Source organism: Colius striatus, chromosome 4 (assembly GCF_028858725.1).
Source record: "Colius striatus isolate bColStr4 chromosome 4, bColStr4.1.hap1, whole genome shotgun sequence".
NCBI lineage: Eukaryota > Metazoa > Chordata > Aves > Coliiformes > Coliidae > Colius > Colius striatus.
Window position 1 is genome coordinate 95553566 of NC_084762.1, and position 19671 is coordinate 95573236.

Here is a 19671-nt window from a genome sequence, read left to right on the forward strand (position 1 = left end):
CCTTCTATGGGGTGTACACCACAGGGCTATGGGGTTATACATCATCCTTCTATGGGGTGTACACCACAGTGCTATGGGGTTATACATCATCCTTTTATGGAGTGTACATTACAGACCTTTGGGGTTATACATCATCCTTCTATGGGGTGTACACCCCAGGGCTATGGGGTTATATGTCATCCTTCTATGGGGTGTACATCACAGAGTTTTGGGGTTATACATCATCCTTCTATGGGGTGTACACCCCAGGGCTATGGGGTTATATGTCATCCTTCTATGGGGTGTACATCACAGAGTTTTGGGGTTATACATTATCCTTCTATGGAGTGTACATTACAGGGCTATGGGGTTATACATCATCCTTCAGTGGGATGTATACCACAGGGTTATGGAGCTGTCCAGGTACTGTGGGAGACGTGGGCTATAGGCTTAGGGAGATGAAGATGGGGAGAGTGAGACAGAGCAGCCCGGGGGATGAAGGGGGACGCTTCCACGAGTGGAGGGCGATGGAGCGGTCACAGCGGGGGCGGAGCAGGACCAGCCCCAGCCCCAGCAGGAGCTGCAGGGCCGGAGGGTGCCGGTGGGATGCTGGGGGGGCGGGGGCCGCGGTCTCCCCCCTCTCCCCGCCCTGACGGCCGCTCTTCCCTCTCTCCCCGCTCCGCCGCCCCGTCCCTCCCTCCACAGCAGAGCCTCCGCCTCCGCCTCCCCGCCCGGCGCCTGGTCCTGGCGCGGCTGCCGAACGGTCCCGCTCGACGCCTCCCGGACCAAGTGCCTGTGTGACCGGCTCTCCGCCTTCGCCATCTTAGCCCAGCTCAGCCCCGACATGGTGAGTCCGTCCCGCCGGCGCCGCCGCGGAGGGAGGAGCGGAGGGGGGGAGAAAGGAGGAGGAAGAGGAGAAACGGGGGGGGGGACACAAAATAAAGAGGGGAGCGGGATGGAGCGGAGCATCCTCAGCGTCCGGCTTTTGGGCAGCGCGTACCTGAGCCCGAGGGGCTCCGGGCACAGCCCCGGCTCCTGCTGCAGTCCGGGCTCGCCGGGAGCGTGGCGAGCACACCGTGAGGCTTTGCGTCACCCTCCCCCTTCCCCGCCGCCCTTCCTCTCCCCTTCCCCCCGACCCTGGCCGCAGCTTTGGAGGAGGGGGACACACACACAGACAGAGACACACGCGGCTCCCCGGGCTGCTGCTGCACCGCTTCCCCTCTCCCCTCGCATCCCTCTATCGAAACGCGTGTGTGGGGGTTGGGGAAGGGAGTCGGGACACAGCGGCTCGCTCCTGTGGGCTCCCCACGCGTGAAAGCTTGGCACGTGTCTCATTTCGGAGGCGGGCTGTGTGTGTGTGTGTGGGGATGGGGGGATCACCCCTCGCCGCCTCCCTCCCCGCAGCATCCTCCGCAGCTCGCTCGTATCCCCCTCCCTGCCTCGGGCTCCTTCTCTCCACCCCACGCTGTGCTGGGGGTTGGTTTTTTTGGGGTGGGTAAGGAGATGGGTGTCCTCACTCTCATCCAAGGGATAGTGGAGGGGAGGAGCTGAGAAGTTTCGGCCGCTCTGGGTGACACGAAGCCGGTGCCGCGGCTCGGACGGAGCCTTTGGAAAGAGAGAGAAAGGAAAAAGATGAGGGAAAGGGGAGGAAAAAGTACCAGATTCCTAGAAATTACCCCTGCACCCTGAGTCACAGAGCTCGAGGGGGTGCCAGGGCACCAAAGGCAACATTGGGGTGCTCCAAAGGAGCTTCGCAGGCTCCTCTCTCCCACCTTGTGCTTTTTAACCGCTTTTCCTTTCTTTTCTCTCCTCTTTTCCCCCCCCTTTTCCTGAAGTAGTTCATCCCTTTTTTGGAGAGTTCCCAGGTTCATGGAGTGAAACCTCCCGCCTTCCCCTCCACCCTGACGCTTCTCTATCTGCCTGGGCGCTGGGTGGGACTTGCTGGGCCCTTGCAATTATTGACTAATTACGCCTTGCTTGTTAAATACCGGCTTAATTCGGCGGCTGGGGAGGGGAGAGGAAGAAAGGAAGGGTGATGGTGATAAAGGGGGGGAGATCACATTTTCCAAGATGAAGGTTTGGTTTATTATTAGAAACACTAATGTATTTGGTCCACTAGTTACCATGGAAACAACATCTGCACTGAAGTGGTTTTTAAAGACACAGCGTTGGTTGTGTTTGCCCAGGCCTCTTGCAGGCCCAGCCACAACAGTGGAGTCAAATGGGCTCTGGGGTGTCAGGTACAGCAGCTCTTGGGGTCCTGTGGAGAGAGGGTTGGTCTTGGTAGAGATGCATTGGTTTGAAAGATGGTCCAAGCTAGGACTGGGGCTGCTTTGCCATGTGGAAAGGGCCTGGAAGGAGCTGGTTGTGTTGTTGATGGGGTCTCTGCACTCATTTTCTCCCATGGGTTGTTGTTTCCTTGTCTTCCTGCTGGTTAAGCTGAGGATGGCCTGAAACCAAGCAGATAGGAAGGGACAGTGCTCTCCAGGAGTGGTTGCCCGGCTTCTTGATGTGAACAGGCTGAGCTCGGGTGCTCCACACCAGCACTGTGTCCTGCCAGCAGCCTTTACCCTTCAGCCCAAGCTTACAGCAGCTTAATTGTCTGGCTCCAGAGGTTGTGATGACTGATGGGCGAGCCTTGTCTTGAGTGTGCAGGCTGTGCAACCCAGTCCTGACAAAGTTTAGGACAGTTGCATGGTTGGGGAAAACGAATTGTGATTTGTGCTGCAGGAATGTTTGTAATACAGCCTGAAATGAAGCCAGCCCAGGTGTATCACTGAGCTGCTAGTGAAGATCCTCTGCTGATGCTGCTTCTGGAAGTGGGCAGAGGAGAATGCAGTGTGAGAAGAGAGAGAAATGAGTCTTTGCCTTGGCTGAAGCAGGAGTTTCTCTAACAGAGACTTCATGTCCACACAGTGCTTGGTGCTATTCAACTAATCATCTAGGAAAAAAAGAAATGGTTAATTTGACATGGCCAGATACTGCTACTCCCTCAGCTCTGGGTGTTTGGAGTGTTATCTGGATAACACAAGGTTGGTGTAAGCTCTTTATCGCCCATGTATGTATTTTCACATCTGAGAGTGGGCTTGGCTGCAGGTTGCAGCTTTCTTCCCCCAGGCATGTTTTATTATATCTGCAACTAACCTCTCAGCTGGTCCTTTGGGGTTTAAGCCTAAAATTGCATCCTTTGTCCTCTTTCCAGCTCCACTGCCTGCTGGTTGGGTTACATTTTCACAACTCATTTATTTATCTCAGGCTGAAGTCATGAGCATCAGGATGAGTCCTTTGGCCATGCTGGAAGGAAAGCTGGGGCCTGGCTACCTCCTGAGTCCCCTCACTAAGCAAAGCCCAAAGGTTGTTGATGCTATGGAGCTTTGTTCATCCATGTCCTCATGCTACCACCCTTAGTTTCCTGACCAAGTGTCATTCTGAGCAAGCTCAAGCTGCCTCCCTTCCCCAGAGGTGGCATCTCATCATCGTTGGTGTCTGCAGTGGTGACATTTATAGTGCAGTTCTTCATGTGTCTTTGGAGCTCCCAGGACAAGAAGCTCCGTCCGCCTGTGTCATTAATATTATTTATTGCTATAAATCTCCCTCTGGAGTCTTTGGCCCTGGCAGTTTGAAATATTTGTAACTCTGGTACAGGCACAGCTCCTTTGCAGTGAAAAAGGACCAGTGGGGATGACTGTTGCTGCCCAGGCAGACGACTCAGACTTGTCAAGGACAGAGTTTCCCTGAGCTGGGACCTGAGAGTTGCTCGTGTGATGGGGAAAAGAAGTTTTCCTTGACTTCAGCCAAGCCAGGGGCTGAAAGTGCTGTGTTTTCAATTGATCAGATATCACTAAACCATGCTGGAGCTTTTCAGATCCAGTTTAAGGTCTGGAGTTCAAATGCATCCAGTTTCCCTCAGACCCAGCTGCTTTCACTAGACAGAGGCAGCCTCTTGCACTGGCTCAGCACAACTGCTGGTTGATCACCATGAAAGATTAAAACCTCTTAAATTAAGGAACACAGACAAGCTTTTTGAGGCTGTCTTTTCATTTTGCTTTGACACCATGCCTCTCTTGGTAGGGCACTGGTGTTGAATTGCTCTGATGCTACACCTGCATGATACCACTGAGAGGTTAAGGGCAAAAGGAAAGTGCAGAGCTGTGTGTTTGAACAATACCTTTGCAAAACATGGTCTGGCTGATAAAGAGTCTTGTGGTGGAGGTTTTTTTTTTCAGTATTTCTTAGCAATCTTGGCATTTTTTGGGAGGAGAGAAGGGAAGAGCAAGAGCCTGAGGATGTGCAGGAGAGCGTTTCGCTCTCTGGTTGTCTTGCTTGAGTGTGGTTTGTGTTGTCTTTTCTGCCTGCCAGCCCATGATCAGCTTTTATAGTCAGTCAAGCTTTAAAGCTTCATTCTTATGGCACTTAGGACCATAGTAAGACTGTACAAATGCATCCCTGCCCTCTCCCCACCTTCTTCCTAGCCTCAGCTGCAGACTCGGCTGCTCAGCATTGGGCATCTGAGCTCTTCTCTCGTTTCCAGTGGTAGCAAGGATTGAAAGGTGCTGGTGGCAAGAGCTTTTATGGATTCTGAGTTGAAGACTGTGCTGAGTTTTTGGAACATCTCATCTCCATGGTGGTGTTTAGGCAAACCATTACCTGGGAGGATTATAGAGTCATAGAATGGTGGGGGTTGGAAAGGACCTTTAGAGCTCATCCAGTGCAACCCCCCTGCAGAAGCAGCTCCCACCTAGAGCAGCTCACACAGGAACGTGTCCAGCTGGGGCTTGAAGATCTCCAAGGAAGGAGACTCTACAACCCCCCTGGGCATTATATAGCACCTTTATGCTTCTGTGGGGTGTGTTGTGGTTTGGAAGCATGCTGGCAAGGCAGGGGAGTGTATGCAGCAAGCAGCCCTGACCCTGGGATGTCCCAGGGTGTTGCAAGAGGCTCTATTGTTATCTCCAGTTTGCATGCCAGGCACTGGTGTGCTTGGTGTGCTTCTTACCCAAAGGGGCAGCAGCTTCTGAGCTCCTCTGTCAGCTCACACCACCTCCTTTTCCTTCCTGAGAGCACCCAACGTTGTGTGTGCAGCAGAGGAGAAGAAATCTCTTTTATTCTGGGGAAACAATGAAGCACAGAGAGGAGACTTTCAGTGTATGTCTTGGCAGGCCAGGCTGTGGGAAGGGAATCAACATGCAGGTCTGGTGTGATCTTGCTGTATCTTGAAGATCTTCTGTCTGAAGAGATTGCCCTGTGTGGCAGGAGGTCTGTGTGCTTGGTTGAGAGGACGCAGTCACAAGGTGGGTCATTTGAAGGTCTCACAACTCCATAGGGCCTCACTTTGCACAGCAGGTTTTCCAGCAGCACGCTTTTCCCCTTGGAAACGTGTTGATGTTAATAAACTGAAATCTTTTGTGAGGTTTGTAGCAGTTCTGACAAGGTTTTGATGGGAAATCATAGCAGTGTTTCACTTGGGTAAGACCAGAGAGCTTTATTTGGAGGTGAATGTATTGACATTTCTATTCCACCATCGTTTCTCAGGTGAGATTTGGAGTCTGGGTGAGAATGAAGCCTTTTGCATACCTCAACAACAGCCACTTCTCAGTAGGTTTTGGTACCAATGCTGCTGGTGCTTCAGTGCTAACCATTGATTCAATAAGTTGGACTTTCCCGCTGAAGGGAAGTTCTCATTTTCACCCAGCTCAAAGCCTTCAGGCATCAAACTACTGCCAGGTTGTAAAGGTGTCTAGGGAAGGGTTTTTTAGACTGGTGGATCTGAATGTATTGGCTACACTACAGTCAGAGCTGTTTCTGTGCCTGTAAGTGACCTTGAGCTAATCACTTCATCATTTTCTACCTCTGTTTCACCAGCTGCAGCACCCTTGCAGGTGGCATCCCAGGCTGTGTGCATCCACATTTGCACAGTGCCCCAAGCCTGAAGGGTGCTACAGAAAGCACCAAGTGCTGTCATTTCCCTGACAGTGCATTAGGAGCCTCTGCTTGCTCAGTTAGCAAGAGCTGTGCCAGGGTGAACACTGCTGAGCTGCAAACATTTGGGCTTTTGAGGTTCAAATCCTCCACAAGCCTCCCAGGCTCGTGCCTTTGGCACCTCTTCCTGCAATCAGCCTGTCCTCTCTGGGATGCTGTTGTGAGTGGAGTGTCTCTCAGGAGCTGATTGTGCCTCTTGCTGTGGAGCTATTGAACTGCAAATGGTTTCTAAGATTTCCTGGGGATTTGTGCTGTCCCTGCTGGACTCTCCCTGGATCTGGAGAGGCTAAAGGGAGAGTGATGAAGGGACACTCCATCTGGAATCCTGCTTGTCTCAGGAGAGCTTTGTGCTGAGGTTGGGGAAGGTGATGGTGTAAGTGCTGCTGGGGATTTCTGGGTTTTGCCCAGCTGCTGAGTTTTCTCAGGGGTGCCTTTCCCCAAGGCTGAGATTCTGCAAATCACAAGCTGGTCTTTCCTTTTCTCCCACAAATGATGCTCTTTTCAGTAAATCTGGTATAGTCTCCCTGAGTTTCAGCAGGTGTTGATAGAGTAGAGAAGATAGAGTAGGAACCAGCTGGGCAGACAGTTTTCCTCTCCCACTCTCTCTTACAGTATGATTAGGAAGTAGGGAGGGTGTGTGATGCCTCTTACGTGGCCAAAACATGGAGTCATAGAAGCGTTTTTGTTGGAAAAGACCTTTAAGCTCATGGAGTCCAACTCCTGGCCCTCCCAGTGCCACAGCCACCACTCACCCACAGCCCTCAGCACCTCAGCCCCACGGCTTTGGGGTCCCTCCAGGGCTGGGCACTGCCCCAGCTCCCTGGGCAGCCTGGCACAGGGGCTGACACCCCTCTCAGGGAAACAGTTCTGCCTCAGCTCCAACCTCAACCTCCCCTGGGGCAACTTGAGGCTGTTTCCTCTTGTCTTATCACTGGTTACTTGGGAGACTGACTCCCACCTTGCTACAGCCTCCTCTCAGGTAGTTGCAAAGAGTGTTCATGTCTCCCCTCAGCCTCCTCTTCTCCAGGCTGACCCACAGTATTTAAAAGAGCTGCACAGTGTTTCAGATGTGGTCTCTTAGCAGAGGAGGCTGAATTGTGATCCCACACCATCATTTTGTGGGAAATCAACTGCTTTTACACGTTTGCCTTGTCATCTCTGCCTCAAAGTCTGTCAGTTGGCATGGCAGAGTGAATTCGGGCTAAATCTCATTTGAGTTTGGAGAGGACTCAGAGTTGAAGTACAAATGATTTACTTTGGGTATTTAGAGAAAGGGGGTTACTGAGATTTGTTCCCTGTTGAGGTGAGGGAGCACTGGCAGGGGCTGCCCAGATGGGCTGTGGAGGCTCCTTCTCTGGAGACATCCCAACCCAGCTGGATGAGTCCCTGTGTGCCCTGCTCTGGGTGCTGCTGCTCTGACAGGGGGGTTGCACTGGATGAGCTTCCCAGCTCCCTTCCAACCCTTAAGATCCTGTGATTCAGTGATGGAGCTTGTGCAGTGCTCCACATGCCAGGGAGCAGAGGAACTTTGGTGGGAGATGTGAATGGAGATCACCATTGCCATACACCTTACCCAGGTATCTAAGAAGGGATCCCATCAGCAAAGAAGTGATTGGTGTTTGAACATCTGTAGGTAAGAAATCAGAGATGAGGGAGATTGATGGGAAACCTGTCTCAGTTCTGTGCTTCCAGGAGAGGCAACACTTGAATACATTAGGAGAAGACAGGTAACACACAAGGTAATAATGGGAAGACTTGGCTCAGCATAATAAGCAGCCAGCCCCATCCCAACTCCTTCACAGCTGCCTGCAGATTCAGCTGCCTGTCCATCCAGGGGGTCGTTTGGGACATATCCCCAGCTGACAGCTCTGAGCTTCTGCTTCACACTCGTGGATTCTCTCAGGTCTTTAACTCCTGACCAAAGCTCCAGGCAGTGGGACTGCAGCAGCATGGGGCTGCAGCTCTGCCCCTGCCAGCCGAAGGCAGCGAGCTCCGCACAGCCCTGGCAGTGACTCTTCTGCAGGCAAATGCTGCATCACCCTGCATCTCTTCATCTGAAGGGGACGTGGGAGAGGAACATGAGCAAGTGACTGGGAGCTTAAAACCCTTGTGGGTTTCGATGCTTCAGTGTGAGTAATGCTGAGACAAATTCACCCTTCAGTGTAAAGGCGAGGGCAGCTCTGGCATTAACCAAGTGACCCCAGCAGCAGACCAGGGCTCAGCTTAGTCTCTTGTCTTCAGCTGAAGCCAAAGCCTCACCGTGCATGTCTGGGATACTGCATGTCCAGGCCTTCCTGAGGGGTTTGCTGCTTATTTTGAGCTGCAACGCTTAATGGCTTGTTGCCATGTAGGCAGCTTAGCAAGTGTGACAGCTGCCCTATTACCCAGTCACAGCTTACTGCTCTGTTCAAGGAGGTGTGGATTTAAGCCAGGACACCAGAGTCTTCCCAGTTCCCACTTTCCCCTTTCCTAGGAGCTCAGAAAGCAGCTCTCAGCCTCGGTGCCTGCAGATTTGAGCCATAAAGGGCCAGCTATGTGAACAAAGAGGGTGAGAAGCACTCCTCTGGAATGCTCTGCTCTGTGTTCAAGCAGGATGACTGGTACAGTAAGTGAGTGTGGGAGTCTGTGTGTGGGAGAGGATGATGTGTCAGAGATGTTTGGTGTGGTACCTCCACGCTGATGGTGAGCGGAGGTGAGCTCTGTGAGACCATTTGGCTCTATGCAAGGAGGAAAGACTGAAGGGGGGGAGAGGATAGTAGCCTTCAAATGGGTAGAAGGGAGCTGTGGAAAGGGAGTAATCTGCTTTCTGTAGCTGCTGGGGATTGGATTCAAACTGCAGTGTGCGAGGTTTGACTTAGGCACAAGGGAAAACCTTCTGGCTGCAGGAGTAGTTGAGCACTGAGACACAAACCTCTGTCAGCCAGGGTTTTCTTGAACAGGCTGTGGATGGTTCATGTGGCTTTGAGACAGGTGAATGGGTGAGCTGAGCTTGTCAGGCCTCTTCCCTCCCTCTTGCCTGTAGTTCTGTGAGCTACATCCCCTTTGTGTCTGCTTCTTGCTGTGTGTGAAAGGGTGAATTGTTGCTGGGAAGTGGAGAGAGTGGAGCATCTCCCTTGTGATGAAAGGCTGAGGGAGCTGGGGCTCTGTAGCTTGGAGGAGAGGAGACTGAGGGGTGAGCTCATTCATGTTACAAATCCATCAAGGGTGGGTGTGAGGAGGCTGGAGCCAGGCTGTGCTCAGTGATGGCCAATGATAGGACAAGGGGCAATGGGACATAAGGGGTTCCAAAGAAACACAAGGAAGAATTTATTCCCTGTTGAGGTGAGGGAGCACTGGCAGGGGCTGCCCAGATGGGCTGTGGAGGCTCCTTCTCTGGAGACATCCCAACCCAGCTGGATGAGTCCCTGTGTGCCCTGCTCTAGGTGCTGCTGCTCTGGCAGGGGGGTTGCACTGAATGAGCTTTCCAGGTCCCTTCCAACCCTTGAGATTCTGTGATTCTGAGTGGGATGGAAGCAGATGGGGGAACCTTGGTGAGCTGGGGCACACATATGGAAAGATGACAGAGTGCATCCACAACTGGGGACAGCACCTTGCTGCCTTTGTACCCAGCTGCAGCTGGCAGCCTGCTGTTAATTCATCATTACGACGTGTTCTTTGGATCACCGGTCACCAGCGAGGCTTTATCCATGGCACAGCTTCCTTCTGCTCTGTGCTGAACGAGCACAAAGCCACCCTGACCCAAAGCAAATGAAACACAGCCCAAATCTCCAGCTGAAGCAGGAGGCTGCTTGCTTACAGGCGGGTGTGGGGGCACACGTAAACAGCGCCAGGGCATTAGTCATCGCGCTCCGCAGTCAGTCGTGGCACATCAGGACGGTTTCGCAGGCACTGCACCAAGCAGGGCTCTTACAGAGGAGCTTTTTAAAGCAGGAAAGCTGGAAAACTCTCAAGGTGTTCTCTGGGGAGCTTCTGCCCAGGCAGGGGATGGCGTGGGAGACGTCACAAAGGTGCTCGATGGAAAATGGGAACAAGTGGGTGATGGAGGCAGAGTCTCACGGGCTCCTCGGGGGTGGGAGCTGGAGCAGTAGTGCTAAACAACATTATCTTCCTTTTCAAAGCACTTCAGACACTAAGCACATCGGGCTTGAAGGGTCAGTCAGAGCTGTTGAGCATTGCTTGTCTGTTTTAAACCATTCTGCACCCATCTCTGTAGTAGTTTGGGGCTGGAAAAGCCCTTTTAAGGCAGTTTTGGCCCTGCCTGAAGGCTGAGGTTGCACTTGAGCTGCTGTGCCTTCAGAAACTGAGGCATTACCTTCTTACCACCAGTATCTACTCATTTAAACAAAAACTGGATCAGCCTCTGAAAGCTTTGTGCCCTTCCCACTTTTACTGTCTGTGGAGAGCTGAGTAGACAAATCTCCTGGCAAGGTTTTGGCAGTGATGGTAATCTCAGAGCAAAAAAAAAAGGGCAATGTGTGTGGAAAACAAATGTCAGGCTTGTGATTATGAATACCTGAAGTTGAAAGTTCCCTCTAAATGTTAGGACTGTCTAATGAGGAAGCTGGGATTGTGCTTTGTGTGATAAAGGTCAGTGAAAACTAAGTCTGCAGCTTGAGTGCTCACTTGCTGCCTGCCCTGCTCGCCAAAAGGATGGCCCAAATGGACCCCATCAGTGTGGGAAGGCAACATGGCTCTGCTCTTCTCCCACAAGCAAGACAATGCTTTTCCTTTTGTCATGACAAATCATTCTTTTTGCTCTTTTAAATATGGCAATCACCTCAGCCATTCCCAGATGGGCAACATCCTACTACTAAGGCCAGTTTTGAGCTTGTTTATATCAACTGGGTCCAGCTGTAAATGCAGGGGCTGTTACAGACTGGCTTCTCAGTCACTCAGCTGTGAGTGAGATGGACACCAGGGCCAAAAGCTGATTCCTTGAGTGCTGCTTTGACATTGCTATTTGTACAGAGGGAATCTCAGAATGTTAAGTGTTGGAAGGGACCTGGAAAGCTCAGCCAGTGCAACCCCCCCTGCCAGAGCTGGACCACCTAGAGTAGGGCACACAGGGACTCATCCAGCTGGGTTTGGAATGTCAGCAGCAGTGACTTGCCAGTAACCACCCGTGTGGAATCATTCTGTGTCTCATGGGCTCTCTGGATTGCAGTGGGAATAAAGCTCTTGTTATCATCACAGAGTGTACTGTTAAAGGGGTGAAATCCATTCATCTCCTTTTCAGAGGCAGGCTCTGGCCAATGAGCCCCCAAGAAGTCTCTGAGGACTGATAATGAGCTGGAGACAGCTTTTACTCAAGGTTGGTTCAACCCCAGTTTAGGTCAGGAGCAGTGCAGGGATCTTCAGTGGCTGAGCAGTGAGAGATGGGAACTTTTGCGTGGGTCCTACAGCAGAGGAATCACATCTGCAAGTAATAATTAAAGGGACTGAAAGGAGAGTAGGGTTAGGGATGTTTTGTTTACAAATATGTAGGACAAGGGGCAATGGGGACAGGCTGCAACAGAAGAGGCTCCAAAGAAACACAAGGAAGAATCTGTTCCCTGCTGAGGTGAGGGAGCACTGGCAGGGGCTGCCCAGATGGGCTGTGGAGGCTCCTTCTCTGGAGACATCCCAACCCAGCTGGATGAGTCCCTGTGTGCCCTGCTCTAGGTGCTGCTGCTCTGGCAGGGGGGTTGCACTGGCTGAGCTTCCCAGCTCCCTTCCAAACCTCTGATTCTGTGACTCTGTGCAGTCTGTACAAGTGTTCATGGCTTGTGCTTTGGATGAAGCTTTTTCTTAAGGACTGCTCTTCAATGGGCAAGGGGGCTGGAAGGGGAAGGCAGATATTTGTTCTCCTTGATGGTAGGGAGCAGGGTAATATCAGCATCTTTGACACCTTGAAGTCTTCCTCCAGACACTGTGTTCTCCCCACTCCTCAGCTGGGTCTCTCCAAAGGGCAGGATGCATGGGCATGGGGAAGGCAGGTGTTGCCCATGCTGTGGGGGGAGCTGCTGGTCTGGCATCATTCACCATTGACAGAACAAAACAACCAACCTGCTGCTTTGGAATAATTTGGTGAAATGCTGTTGCCTGGCATGGTACCAAAATAGTGCTTAAATCAGGATAAACACAGTCTGGATTCCACCCTCATTTTCCATTCCCTGTCTGCCATAGAGTTATTTTATTTTAACCATGTGTAAATCTCTTACTACATTTCCCTCCAAGGTGCTCAGCACTGCTGCTGGGAAGGCACTTAGAGCTGAAGGCAGACTTTTGAAGCCAAAGCTAAAGGAGTAGTGCAAGAACTGGCTTGCAAATCAGCTACAGACTTTGAACTGATTATCCTTTGTGTAGCACACAGAAGGGGCAATTCCAGGCAGAAAGGGGCAGTAAAGAAAGGTCAGTTTTAGTGGAGTTACAACATATGGCCATAGTCAATAGCACTTCTAATACTTACAAGTAATTCCATGGTAAAAGGATCTCTATCACTGTCATGTAAGTTGTCAAAGAATCATAGAATGGTAGGAGTTGGAAGGAACCTTTAGAGCTCATCCAGTTCAACCCCCCTGCAGAAGCAGCTCCCACCTAGAGCAGGTCACGCAGGAACACATTCAGGCAGGTCTTGAAGACCTCCAAGGAAGGAGCCTCCACACCCTCCCTGGGCAGCCTGGGCCAGGGCTCCCTCACCTCAACAGTGAAATAGGTTTTTATTATGTTTAAGTGGAACTGTTTGTGTTCCAGCTTTATCCCATCACCCCTTGTCCTGTTGCTGGCTACTATAGAAAAAAGGGATGTCCCAACCTCCTGACACCCACCCTTTAGATATTTATAAATGTTAATAAGATCCCCCCTCAGTCTCCTCTTCTCCAGACTAAACAGCCCCAGGTCCCACAGCCTTTCCTCATATGAAAGATGCTCCAGTTCCCTGATCATCTTGGTGGCCCTGCACTGGCCTCTCTGCAGCACTTCCCTGTCCCTCCTGAGCTGAGGAGCCCAGAACTGGACACAGGACTCCAGATGAGGTCTCACCAGGGCAGAGCAGAGAGGGAGCAGAACCTCCCTTGACTTGCTGCCCACACTCTTCTTGATGCCCCCAGGCTGCCATTGGCTTCTTGCCCACGAGGGCACATTGCTGGCTCATGGTCAGTTTATTATCAATCAGGACTCCCAGGTGTGTCTCTGCAGAGCTGCTCTCCAGCAGTTTGACCCCCAGCCTGTGCTGGTGCATGGGGTTGTTCCTTCCCAGAATCAGGTCCTCCAGGTCCTGTCCCTGCTGTTTAATTGCTGCAGTACTCTTTCTTGGCAATCGAGTGGGTCCTGGACCATTTGATTTTGTAGGACTGACACAGTGAGACAGAGGTTTGCTGCTTACCACAGCACCTGTGGCAGTGGTACTGCACCAAGTGAAACCTCACTTCTGCCTCTGTTGTTTCAGCAGGAAAGAGGGTGTACCCATAGAGAAACAGGCCATTCTTAATTACTACCAGCTTGGTTGTGTAAAATGGTTTTATTTTCTCTTTGACATGCCTGAAAGGGAAAGGCTGGAACAGAGCAAGCCTTAGCACATGCATGCAAACCAGAGATTTAGAAGCCAGGCACTCCATCTGGCTGGCTCACAAACAGTTAAGCCAAGAAACTCTCTCCTTTCCTCCAGACCTCCCCTGTTAATGTTGCACAGCAGAGAATGAGATACTAGTGCTTGATTATCTTGATGTAGCCCTAGGAACCCCCTAAGGCATTTACACCTATCAGGAATCGAAGCTGAATTAAGCTTTGGAAGAGAGATGGAAAGCAGTATTACTCTCTCCCATTTCCAAGGGAGTCAAAATAGGCCCCAGAGAAGTTAAGGCTGCTGTTTGCAATCTAAAGCAGATCAGCTGAGAAGGCTGGAAAAGATTGGCTTAACTGATGGAGCCACTTGTACGTGCTTGACCCGTGGGCAAGGTGGGAATAGAGCCCACGTTCTTCCCTCATGGTGCCCTTGCCCAGCACCCCAGTTCCCAAACCACAGCTTGCCAAGCAATGCAGAGTGGCTCATGGCTACTCATCAGAGCCCTGTTAAACAGGGATTTCAGTACCTCAGCCAAGTGAAGTGCAATGGGAAAGGAGCAAGGAAGGAAGAAACATGAGCCAGCAACGTGGGCTCGTGGGCAAGAAGCCAATAGCAGCCTGGGGGCATTGAGGAGAGTGTGGGCAGCAGGGCCAGGGAGGTTGTGCTGCCCCTCTGCTCTGCCAGAGCTGCTGAGGCTCAGCTGGAGTCCTGTGGCCAGTGCTGGGCTGCCCAGCTCAGGAGAGACAGGGCAGTGCTGCAGAGAGGCCAGTGCAGGGCTGCCAAGGTGCTGAGGGCACTGGAGCATCTTCCTTGTGAGGAAAGGCTGTGGCACCTGGGGCTGTTCAGTCTGGAGAATGGAAGACTGAGGGGGGAGCTCCTTAACACAAGTATTCAAAGGTGTTTGTCAAGGGGATGGGGGGGCACTTTTCTCTGTTGTCTCAAGTGACAGGACAAGGGCTAATGAACAAAAGCTGGAACACAAAAAGTGCCACTTAAACATAAGGGAAAAGTTCTTTACTGTGAGGGTGAGAGAGCCCTGGGAGGGTGTGGAGGCTCCTTCTCAGGAGGTTTCCAAACCTGCCTGGACGTGTTCCTGTGCCCCCTGATCGAGGTGGGACCTGCTTGAGAAGGGGGGTTGCACTGAATCATAGAATCATAGAATTGTTACAGTTGGAAAAGACCTTTAAGATCATCGAGTCCAACCCCTCACCTCACACTGCCAAACCCATCACTAAACCAGATCCCTCAGCACTTCATCTCTGTGTCTTTTGAATATCTCCAGGGATGGGGACTCCACCACCTCCCTGAGCAGCCTGTTCCAATGCTTAACAACCCTCTTGGTAAAGAAGTTCTTCCTAATATCCTAACTAAACCTCCCCTGGCACAACTTAAATCCATGTCTTTATGTTCTCATTAGATGATCTCCAACCCCCACCATTCTGTGATTCTGTAATAAAGCATAATGTGTTTTAAATAGGGGTAGTGGAAATACTTGGGAAGAGCTGGCTGAGCAGGAGAGTGGTCCTTAGTGTGAATATGAGCCTAACCCAGCCCTCCTTGATATCAGGACTGGAAGCTGAGGCACTGAGAGTGAAGTGTGGTGTAGTTGGAAGAGCGTTTGGAAGCTGAGCGTGTTGCTGAGGTCTGGCAGGTAGATAATGCGTGCTGGTAACTCCTGTAATTCCCCAAGAGCCTGAAGGAAATCATCCTGACAGTTCCTATTAACAAGTGGCTGCGTGACCACTCCCCAGCCCTGAGAGCTTCATCAAGCCTGTTTACCAAATGCAGATTGCCAGGCTGTGTCTTGAGAGCGGACTCAGATAGCGACTGAAGAGTTAGCAATTGGTAATAAATAGCAGCACGTTAAGATGTCTCTCTGGGTGATTTTTGTGTGCTGTAATTACAGGGAATTGCCTGTTACACTGGCCAAATTACATAAAAGGGGCCCTGAGCTCCACAAATACATTCCTGATAATGGGTGGCTATTAGCTTTGACATGAGAAGCCTGTAGTTACGATAGGAAGGAAGCAAAACGAGGCAGTAATCCTCTGAACTTATCTTGCAATGACATGGGCTGAGCTGGGGAGGATGTCAGGCTGTTCCAGACAGAATTTGTGAAAAGATCATTTATTAATGATGTCACTAAGTGGTCTTCATGCAGCGAGCTCAAAGACATCCTCAGAGCTTAGACGATGGAGAAGAGAAGGCTCTTGGGAGACCTTATTGTGGGCTGTCAATATGTAAAGCATTATAAGAAAAGGGGAGAAAGACCTTTTTGTGCCAGATTTTGTTTGGAATAGTGTTAAATTTTTCCACAGTAGCTTTGTTTTGGATTTGATAACAGAGCAATGTTTTAGCTATGGCTGTGGCACGGCATCAGGCTGCCCCATCAGCCAGAGAGGCTCAGGGTGCAGAAGAAGTTGGGAGGAGACACAGCTGGGACAGGGCTGGATGTTGGAAAACCATTGAAAAACTGAAAGAGAAAAGGTTTAAATTGGATAAAAGGAAGGAGGTTTTTAAAGTAAGGGTTCTGAAATGCTGGAGCCAGAGAAGTTGTGGCTGTCCCCTCACTGGAAGTGTTCAAAGGCAGGTTGGAAGGGGCTTTGAACAACCTGATCTAGTGAAAAATGTCATTGCCCATGTCAGGGGGTTGGACTAGACAATATTTAAATGTCCTTTCCAACCCAAACAGTTCAGTGATTCTATGAAAAAATGGCTTAGTGCCTCCTCTGCTTTGAGTTGAGTGAACCCTGTAGACGCTGTGATAATGCTGGCTCAGCAAAAACAGCTCCTTTCAGCTGTGGCCCAATCCTGTCTCCATTAAATCTCTGTTACCACCCATATTTTGGGGTCAGCCAAAAAGGACTTATGTCCTGTGCTTCCTCTCTCCCTGTCTTGCAGTTAGTGGAAGAAATACATCATCTGGGAGGTGAAAGCTGAGCTTTCCCTTGTGTAACCTCAGTTTTACCCCAGGCCATGTGAACAGGCACGTCCCTGCATGACCAGACAGCTGGACAGCAGGGCTGCTTTCACTGAGCACTGTGTGATGGTCAGGAGAACAGTGGGATGCTCTGGCAGTGGGGTTTGACTAGATGATTTTTAAGGGTCCCTTCTCACCCTTAAGATTCTGGGATTCAGTGTCTTTGTAAGACACAAGGAAATGGCCTCAAGTTGTCCCAGGAGAGGTTGAGGCTGGAGCTGAGGCAGAGCTGTTTCCCTGAGAGGGGTGTCAGCCCCTGTGCCAGGCTGCCCAGGGAGCTGGGGGAGTGCCCAGCCCTGGAGGGCTCCCAAAGCTGTTGAGCTGAGCTGCTGAGGGATGTGAGTCACTGGTGGCCATGGCACTGTGAGGGGAGGGCTTAGACTCCATGATCTTAAAGGTGTTTTCCAACCAAAACAAATCTGATGCTATGGACAGCACCTTTTTATTCAGTGGGTCTGCTCCTTGCATGCCTCAAAATCACTCCTTCTGCAGCCAAGTGCAAGGCTTAGCTCCTCTTGCCTCTGCAGAGTGCCCAGGGATGGACACACAGGCCAGTGGCAGCACTGTCAGCTGGGTGTCAAGAGCTTGGTTCTCACCCAACTGAAGGTGTCACAGCATCAGTCATTACCAAAGCCCCTTAAAGATACTGTACACTGCTGTGGATTTCTGCCCTTGGGGGTGACTGCTGTCCTTTCTGTCCCATGGTTGTATTGGAGTAGGGTACAGGGCTGGTGCTTTACCATACCACTGCAATATATATGTGTATATACAAATGGCCTGAGCCTAAAAATTGGGGTTAAAAAACCCCAACAGGGTTCTTTTGGGCAGATAACAAGAGCACATTCACCTCTTGGTCATTCAGCCCTCCTCAGTTGTTTTCTTACAGCACCAACATACACCTTTTTGTTTAGAAAGCTGTTCACTTTTGTGAGTACTGGTAAAAGCATTATTTTCCAGTGACTTTAACAACTGTGTCTCTGCTTTGACAGGAGTTGTCCAACCAGCAACAAAATCAATACAATGTGGATCAAAAAAGCCTTTAGGCTGGTGGCACAGGAAAGTGGTTTTTGAGCAGTTCTTGGAGTAAATCACACCCACCTGCTTCAGTTCTTTGTCAGAAGAGTGGGATGAGTTACTTTGAATTCATGAAATAGAGAGATAGAGGGAGCTGGACTAGCTTGGTCTTGCCAAGGTGAATGTAAGGGGCAACCTAATCCCAACCTACAGGTATCAGTGGGGCAGTTAGAGAAAGTATAAAACCAAATTCCTCTCACTTGTCCCTAATGATTTATCAAAGGGAAAAACAACAAACTGTGGCTTGGGAAGTTCATGGGTGGCCTTAGGAAAAACTCTTCTCTCCAGGAGAGTGATGTGGAATGGTCACCAGAGGGATGGGAGCTCTCCACCTTTGACTCATCTAACAAAACCATGGCCAGCCTCACCTGATGTTAGTGATAGTCTTGCTCCATGTAGTAAATTGGATTAGAAAGCTCTAGGTATCTCTTGTGACCAGTGCTTCTGTAATTCACTGGCTCTTCTCAGTGATGGCCAATGATAGGACACGGGGAAATGGGTGTAAGCTGGAGCATAAGAGGTTCCAAAGCAACACAAGGAAGAATTTGTTCCCTGTTAGGTGAGGGAGCACTGGCAGGGGCTGCCCAGATGGGCTGTGGAGGCTCCTTCTCTGGAGACATCCCAACCCAGCTGGATGAGTCCCTGTGTGCCCTGCTCTAGGTGCTGCTGCTCTGGCAGGGGGGTTGCACTGGGTGAGCTTCCCAGCTCCCTTCCAACCCTCGTAACTCTCTGATTCTGTGACTTCATGAGTCTTTAGTTTCAAAGGTGCAGAAAGTCAAGCTCAAGGCAACCATTCTGAGTAACAAACACATTTCTAGAACCAAACAAAGCCCATCACCCCAAATCCCAACCTCATAGACCTGTGTTTCATTTGGGAGCAAAAGAAAGGATTTAATAGTTTGTTGACTTTATTAGTGTGACGTTGCACCTAGAAAGACACTGTTCAGCCTTTCTCAGTATGCAGGAGGATGGGGAAAAGAACAGCTTGCTTGTAAGGTCTCAGGCAAACTGCATGGCAATAAGAAATACTTTTGTTCTAATTGGAGCCTGTTTGACCCTGGAGCCAGAGCAGGGTAATGGAACAAGCATGACTCGAATCAAGTCGCTTTTCACGGTGTTCTGCAGAAAGAGAAGGAAAGGGAGAAAAATGCAGAGAATGAAAAGGTGAGAGCCAAAGTGATGCATTAAGAGCAAGAATAAATGGCAAAATATGTCATGGAAAATGGCCAAAGGAAGAGAGGAGAGACAACAAAGGGGAGGGAAAAAAAAAGATCAGGGGGAAAGGAAGAGAAGGAAACAGAACAGAAAAAGAAGGAAGCAAAGTGAAATTGTAAAGAAATAGAGGAGTGTCCTTCTGCCCTGCTAGGCAGAGCAGTGAGGTGATAGGATAGGAAGCAGCCTCAGGCAGTAGCACTCGTTATTTCCATCCTGGCTGATGTCATTGATTGCTTCTCTCCTCCCTTTCCATGCTCGGTGACTTGGGACTCATAATGACCCACTCTGTTCCTGCTTGGCCCAGGATAAGGTTTTCTTTCCAGGTTCCACAGCTTCACGGGTGTTTTAGGGGGCTTCTGGCTGGCATCCATCAGCAGACATGGGGAGATGCTGAGTCCAAGCAGGTGTAAACCTAATTCCTGGCCTGTCTTTTGCATACAACTAGTTTGCTCCTTGGCAAAGTGTTGGGATACTCCAGTAGGACTTATTTTTCCTTTACCTTGAGAATGCCTTAGTGGTTTTCTCTTGGCATCACTACTTTTTAAACCAGCCTTGCTTTACCCCCTCATTCTCCTCTGAGGAAATTTCCCTTGCAAGCCTCAGATCCTACAGCATCCGACCACCTTCTGTCAGGGGGTTTAATTAGTCAGAAAAAGTAAAGCAAATGATGCTTCATTTGCCAAAGGGAAGAAGTGGGGGAAGGAGAAAGGAAGAGAGGGAGGACAGATAAACCTTAGTAATGAAGAGAGAAAGCAGAATCCTACACTACATGGGTCTAAGCCTTTAGGAGTTATGATTCCCAAAGGAGTGAGCTCCCTCTTCTTATTGCAGCCCATGGTTTTTTATGATTATCCAGTGTTGTGATCATTTGGGTTGGAAAAGACCTTTAAGATCATCAAGT

General features: G+C 50.4%; 1 protein-coding gene across 1 annotated transcript in view; it reads left to right on the forward strand.

Moving 5' to 3' along the window:
• Positions 1-992: 992 nt before the first annotated feature.
• The window catches only part of ADGRB1 (adhesion G protein-coupled receptor B1), an 88380-nt gene continuing 69701 nt past the window's right edge, over positions 993-19671 (forward strand). Inside the window, exon 1 of the mRNA XM_061994925.1 lies at positions 993-1055. The gene's annotated coding sequence lies outside the window, so the exon portion shown is untranslated. The remainder of the gene's footprint in view (positions 1056-19671) is intronic.